We start from the raw sequence: 8465 nt of genomic DNA, 5'->3' as shown, positions 1-8465 counted from the left end.
GAACTCAATTCCAAAAATAAATTTAATCTTTCCTAGATCTTTAATTTTTAAATATATGTACTATACACACTTAGCTTCTTCGATTAACTCAATATGATTTCTTGTAATCAACAGATCATCAAAACATACAAAGTTTATTACCAAGCTAGATCCACTCCTTTTAGTAAACAATGAATAATCTAGGCGACTCTGTGTATAGGATATTCCAAAACTTTCTAAGACATCTTTCTATGGTATTCTAGAGTCTTCAAAGGAAAGACCTAAGGTATTCTAGAGTCTTCATGGAATATCTAATGGTTTTTAGTGTTTTATATAACCTTCTCCAAAACTCTAGACTCTTCTTCCCTATCTGGATTCATGAGTGGGCGAGATTGTGGCAAAGTCGAAGAGCAGTGGATACATCCTATGAAGCATGATACCTATAAGTCCAATGACTAGATGTCTTGACGTCATGGTTACAAGGAGAGAAACAAAGAGGTTGCCAAATGAGGTGGTTGCTACATATGCGGTGTGTCGCATTTATATAAAAGGTGCGCTGAACTTAAGAGCCTTGGTGCTATCCTACGAGAGTGAAAAGAGAAGGAAGCACAAAAGAAAGAACAAGGCGCGGAGATGATGCAGTTGGGATTTGTAGGACTATGCGGAGCAATGGCAAAGTATGAAGGAATCCAAACGAATATGGTATGCAGTATGTCGACATCACAATTACTGAAAAAATCACTAGTGATATGGTTGACATGGGTGCAAAGGCCCAATTCATGACCAAGACGACAACAAAAGGGTTGGGGATGAGTTACATTCCAAGTAACGCCCAACTCCAGATGGTCAATGCACCATTGACTCCTGTTAGCGCAGTCACACATGGGGTAGGCTTCACCCTCTGTGTATGGCAAGGTAATACCAATTTCACTATCGTTCATTTACACCTCTTCGATATAATACTTGGGCAAGAGTTCTTCCAGTAGTGCCATACTGTGATCGATCCTTACATCGACGAATTTTGGTCATGGAACAAGGACGAACTTGTATGGTTCCCATGGTTAAGGAACCGAAGACAAAAAGGCCATTTTAGTTAACGACCACTTAACTTAAGAAAAATCCTAATAACGAGAATTCAACATTTGTAGCCATTATTACAACTTTCAAAGAACAGAATGGCTCTAAGAAGTCCTTGCTACTAACATGAAGAAGGTTCCAAGAGAGAACAATGTTGTGATGTCAAAAAAGCCACTGAGGCCTTGCCTCACAAGAAGGAGGTAGATCGTGGGGGAGAGTTAGAAGAATAAAGAAGTAATTAAAGGAATTGTGCAATGGCATTGACCGAGTCAATGGACTGTTGGTTGTGCATACGAGATACAAGACTCGTTATCTGATGCAGCAACGATGTGATGCGGTCGTTGAATCAGTATGTGGGGGATAGTGTCATGTCCTCCCAATTCACAGTAAGATTTTGCAACTGGATCTAGAAAATTTGAGAAGTTTATAAAAAACAGTAGACGCCCTTAGATATTCCAGAAAGACTGGAGAATTCCTTCTCGCTTTCCTTGGAAGGCTCTAAAATAACTTAGAAGATCTCTTAGAAAGCTTCAGAGTATTTTAAAACATGTAGAAAGTTCTAGAGAAAGGTCAAAGTGTAATTATTAGGAGGACTTATAAAGTAAATATTAGTTTAAACTTTAGCCCCTAGGTTGTAGTATAAATAGATGGGGAACACATTTGTAAATTTATACAAGATTTAAACCAGAAATCCAACAAGTTGTAAGCAATCTACCAAATAATGAAATCCTTCTTCAAAAGTTCTAAAATCTTTCTATGTCTTCCTTTAATTCTCTTAGGGATCGTAGTTTTAAAGTCTTATTTGAGCTTACAAGATCGTGAAAGATTCGTGAGTAAGTTGTCAAGTGTGATAAGAATCTTCAGTAAGAATCTAAGCCTGTGAAAAAAGGGCCAAATGCATCATCATTATTATCATATCTGATATCATTTCCATGATTTGCCATGACGTGTTGCTTATTTTTCTGAACTTAATTTTCTGGTGGGTCTGACTTCTTTTTGAACTTCCAATAAACAAAGTGTCCAACTAACCTGAAACGGTTGTCCTTAATGTGGCCGTAAAATTTACAATGATCACATATTTGATCCAAATTCTTCTGTTTATCCTAAATTTCCTCTGAGAATTCCCTTTCCCTACATATAATGCAGTTGGATCTAGAATTCGTTCCCCTGCATATCTAAAATGCCCCCACTACATATGAACTTGAAGTCATACATTGACCGTCTACCATTGTTTTACTAGAAAAAACAAAATTAAATAAAGAGTTGCATTCGGAAAATCTATCAAACTTATGATTTAAGAGAAATCGATTTTTCAACTGAATAGAGTTGCCACTTGATTTTTTGATAAAAATCAAGAAAAAAAACATATTTTTTCAAAATAATTTAAACAGCTGAAAATAAATTTGAAATAAATATAGTTCGAAGTTCAATGTACATTTAGAGAAGATTTTAGGCTCTCGGATGTTCGCTAACTTGCAGTTGACCGGTGATTTGACTAAAACGACTTTTCAATCAACTTTTAAGGTTTTTATTAAGAAATAAAACTAAATTTTACTTAAAGGGAAAATAAACTTAAAGGGAATTTTTAAAGTGATTAATTTAATTTGGCAAGACAATTAAAATGAAATAAAACTAAATAATAAATAAATAAAAAACATTTAAATTTAAACATACTAGATAACATGACTATCTTTTGGGAATTAATTAAGTTAAACCCAAACTATAAATATAAGGTTAGTCAACATAATCACAAATGAGTAAGAGGGAAAGGGAGAGAGTAATAAATTTTGGCCTTTTGCCCAAATTCCAAATTTGATGGGCTTCTGGCCCAAGTCTTGTAACTTGTCATGATCGAAGATTGCAAAAATAGGCCCAGGCCCATTTAAATTCAAAAAGAATTGCTGGAAATTTATTGTATAACTTACATATCTCCATGGTGAAAAACTTATATTACATCCTATCCTTACTTTTTTCTATTTTATGAAAATCACTTAAATATTAGACATTCGGATACATAATTGGTTGTGTGGATACATTAATTGTGATACTGTATATATATGACTGTTGAAAAATACAATAGAAAATCAAATTAATATCCCATAATTTATGCTATTCAATTGCTTTTTACTGTATTAATCAAAGAAACTTATATCCTAAAATAATAAACGAGTTTAAAATTCATAATCCATGTTCATTTTTGTCCATATTTGAACAAAGAAACTTTCGAGTAGGATTAAAATTTTTTGTTCAAAATTTGATAAGATACATAATAAATATTTTGGTTTTTGACTAACACTCTTGAAGGAAGAAAAAATCGAAGATCGTAGCTTTTGAGTTATTTGAATTCTACACGAATCTCACAATGGACGATCAGGTTGGGTTTCTTTGCCAATTTTCTTGGTATCTTTTTTTTTGTACATGTGGTTACTTACCATTTAGTAATGGAAGATCCCAAATATCAAAGCAACTAAATGTTGTTATTTTACACTTACATTGGGTAGAAATAGTTATTATTTGCCATAACATCAATTTTCGAGTTAAATGTTTGATAGAAAAGGTATGAAACACATATTCATGTGCTTTAATCATTGTTTTTCGTTCATGAATTTATATATGATTTATTAGTCATGATAAATTACTAATAGAATTGATACATTAAAACTTTGAAGTAGACGTTTTGGATTTGAAGATCTGCGAGTTACTATGTTTTTAATATAAAATATGAGATACATGTGAATTTCTTTTTTAAAATTTGAATTTGTATATGCACATATAGATTATGATATATTGCTTATTGAAACTTGATTTTTTTTACTTGTATATGCAATAAATTTCTATAGATGTGAGTTAGTGGGTTATTACTATAAAGTATCAAATACATGTGAATTTTTATTTATCAATATATGAATTTCTTTGTATATATCAATCTATAAATTATCCTATATCTAGATTTAAATAACATTAGGTTTTTGAGTATCTTAAATTTAACTAATTGATATGTGATGCATCTCACACTTTTTAATGTGTACAACTGTTTCATCTTCTAAATTTATTTATTCAATATATATAGGTGGATGACGATACATCGTTTGCCTTAAGAAATTGTACTTTCTTACTGAAATGAGATTGACAAACACTTTTTTGGGGACTACTGTTATGTTTCATATAAATTATTTTGAGATTATTGATTTTTAGTAATTGTTTTTCAAACTTTTACTTTAACAAAACATTACAATTTACTAATAGCTGGTGAAATTTTCAATACAATAAATTGAAATATTATGATTTTCGACCATGTATTCATTTTTTGTAACACATTGTGTTTCATATACCTTTTTTTTAAAAAAAATAATGTATCATTAGGTATTTGATAATAATGTGCCAGAGAACGTGTTTGTGAAGATGGTTCCATTCGATATGGTTAAGATACATTTTTATATAATATATCATTATATAGTTGAAAATGTATATGATACAATAAGGTTGCGAAAATAGTACGTAAAATAAAGTCAAGTGAATCTATAATTGAATCAACAATAAAGTTATATCAAGTGAAATTCATTGCATATACAAGTTATATATTACATTACATTGGTTAGGTGTTAAAATGATTCAACAATTGACTAAAACTAATGAGAAGAAATATTATAACGTGCTTATGCATTAATGAATTTCATACTTAATTTTATTCAAATTTTGTACTAGTTTATATAAGATAAATATGTACGACAATTTATACAATATATCTTAATACTAATATAATGCAGTTTTCTTGATAAATATTGTATTTATACTAGATACATCAAATAAGAAATTGTTGCTTATAAGTCATAACATGTTAGATTTGAGATTGAGACATTATTATGTAATAGTTGTTATGCAATTAATACATTCCGTATAAATTCGAGTTCATGTATCATATCTAAAAAACTAGTGCATGATACATCACTATTTATGTATCTTCATTCAGCTGATAAGTAGTGTGTTATTACGGGATAAATTAAACAATTAATTGCTGCTCATAAGTTGTTTTCCTTGAAATTGATACATGTAGTATAAATTAGTATCTATAAAACATATCCGTATTCGACGTAGCTATGTACCATATACAAAAAAAAATTAATATGAAATATATATAGTATAAATTCGAATATAGTATCATGCCTAATAAATTAATGCATGATATATACTATTTATACGTCTTCATTCGTTATTTGTTCATTAAGATCTTGAGGGCCTTGATCTGGTTCATTATCCTAAAGAAGAAGCATGTAGTATAAGTCAGGATACAGTAAATTCATAATGCATCATGTACAAACAAATTTTTATGTATAAAACATCTGATAATGTATCATAATACTAAATAATTTGATCATACTAATACAATCTTCTGTACACTTACTTCCGGAGTAACATGAATATTTTCATATATGAGTTGGATTTCTGAAAAAATCTCTATTTAGTGTTGATTTTTGGTAGTACCATGAATATTCTCATCTTTCGGTTAGACTTCTGAAACATCCACTATTTCTGATTGTTGACAGTATCATAAATCTGTAATTGATGTTTAAGAACAAACAAGAGTTAACAAATATGTTAATGATTCATTTAATATATTCAAGAAAAATATGTATGAAATATATAATTTATATAATATTTAATGAACAATATACACTATTAAATCATAATGTATCAGATACATACTTTGCAGTCATGGATCTGATCATCAACCTCAGCAGCAAATACAATCATCAACCTCAACAGCAGATATAATCTGTCCATTCAAACTTAGCCTTCTTCTTAGTCATAGCTGTTAGTGGGACAATAATGAAAGAAAAGCCCTCCGCCAACCTACGGTAGTAACCAACCACTGCTAAGAAGCTACAGATATCTATGAGAGTAAGAGGTTTTGGCCAGTTCTTAACAACCTTACTCTTCCTGAGGTCCACCTCTAGACCATGAACGGACCCAACATGACCCATGAAGGTCACTGATCTAAGCAAAAAGTCACAGTTGCTTAATTTAGAGAACAACTAAAGTTTTCTAAGTACCTGCAAGGTTAGTCCAAAATGATGTTCATGCTCTTCCTTTGTCCTAGAATATATATGAATGTAATCAATGAATGCTATGACAAAAGAGTCAAGGTATTCACGGAATATCCTGTTCATGTGATCTATAAATGCAGCAGGTGCATTCGTGAGACCAAATGACATAACCAAGAACTCATAATGACCATAACAAGTACGAAAGTCTTTCTTTGGGATATCTCCATCCCTAACCCTAAGATTATCATACCTTGTACGAAGAACAATCTTAGAGAAGAAATGAAAAACATGGATGATAATCGAACAAATCATCTATTTTGGGAATTGGATGCTTATTATGTATAGTCAATTTGTTGAGCGGTCAATAATCAATACACATTCTAAGGGTTCCATCGTTCTTTTTCACAAACAACGCTGGAGCGCCCCAAGGGGATATGCTCGGCTGCATAAAACCCTTATCAGTGAGATCTTTTAACTGCAGCTTCAACTCATTGATTTCAACTCAAGTACACAAGGTAGTCATATTCATCACAAAAACATAGCATACACCTAAATCTACTAGCAATCATAAACAACCTACGATTCATTGGGAGCTAGTGATAGGGACATGCTAAAGGGAAACAATCCTAGTTTTCGAAAAAATAATATGAAACTTAAGGTATCTCTTGGGAAAGGGACCAAGAAAGAAGAAAATCCATATCTTATTTTGACGTTCAAACCTTGAAGTTGCTTTCCCAAACCCTCTCCAAAACTAATGTCCAATCTGATTTTTCAACACAAAAATTTCGACGGAAAAACCCTCTCTTTACCTACCGTGTTCACTTAGCTTGTTTTCTTATATTTTAGTGTGAGTTCTTCAAGTGTGAAGAACTCTAGCAATTTTTCTTTTCTTGTAGTCGTTTAGTAAGTGAGAAATCGTGAAAACAGTTGAGAAAAAGTGAGAGAGATGAGCGTGAGAGAGAGTCAAAGGAGGTGAACTACTTTAGACTTAGTCAACTTGGGTACTTAGTCATAAAAATACATTAATAAATAAATAAATAATAATTAAAAATAAAATATTATTTTTTATTTTTAAATCAGCCATTAATTTATTAATTTATTGAACTAATTCACCAATAAAAAAATCACATTAAATCATTGCTCCCACCTAGGTTCGAATTCGGGTGGAGCAAGACTTCACTTCAAGGGATCAATTTCGACCCTCTCTCCACAAATTGCCCCTATATTTTATTAATTAATTAATTAATTAATTAAATATTTAGGGTAACTAAGATACTACCCTTATCAAGTAAAATACCATTTTACCCCTAAACCCTTCAAACTTAAAATTTCTTCTTTTTATGTCTGGTAAAGACTCATTTGAGTAAATTTTCGTATTCGAGAGCCTATATGGTTGGAACCAACCTTTTAAAGCTCAAATAACTCCCCAAGTTAGTTGTCCTGGCTATTGTAAGGGTTCTGAGGTCGATTTCTACGTGCATCAATCCGTGTGAACCCTGGTCTAATCGTAGGCATTCTTGACACATTAAGCATTTCTTATCTTATTCATTTTTAGGGTTGTTACACAATCGATTTTTTTATTTCAAATTTTAGTGTTACAATCAATGATTCGTATGAATTCACCTTTTAAAATATAAATTGAAGTCTTTAAAACTTGTTCTTGAATCTCTAATGAACTTGAACTTGAACATTATCTTGATCTTAACTTTTAATTGAATTCAAGGGCTTAGAGCTATTTCTTGAATTTGATGGCCTTGATATTGATTGTTCTTGAACTTGAATGCTTGAATTCTTAAACTTGTATCTTGGTAGAGAATTAAATGGTGTTTGTACCATGGATTTTCTCTAGCTTCTTTTATAGAATTTTCTTTCTTCCCTTTTACTGAATTATGAGACCCCTAGTGATAGTTTTAGAATAGAACAGTTGCGGTTGGATCATGACTCCCTTCGAACAATACGATTTAAGTGAAATATCATATGGGCTTTATGAAGTGGGCTTTAGTTAAATTCATATTTATTTGAATTTATATAATTTAATAAATTATATTAATGCATAATATTTATTTGGACTAATATATTAATTAATTTAATATAATCAGAACAACTTTATAAATTTATATTTAGTAAATTTTTAGTGACTACAAATTCCCCCTTCTTCAAGTCTTCTCCAAATATTTAATCTTCCAAAGATTAGGCTTGATGAATTTGAAGACTTCTATGTGCATACTTAGAGATTTAAAAACAACATGTTGAAGCAATTTTATTCATATGGGTTTGCTCTCATTGAGTCACCACCGTTTGGTGCATGTATGAAGTTTTATGAAAGCTTACTCATAGATTTAAGTCATGTAACAGATCAAGTGG

Source organism: Solanum lycopersicum, chromosome 10 (genome assembly GCF_036512215.1).
Source record: "Solanum lycopersicum chromosome 10, SLM_r2.1".
Lineage (NCBI taxonomy): Eukaryota > Viridiplantae > Streptophyta > Magnoliopsida > Solanales > Solanaceae > Solanum > Solanum lycopersicum.
This window is presented reverse-complemented; position numbering follows the sequence as displayed.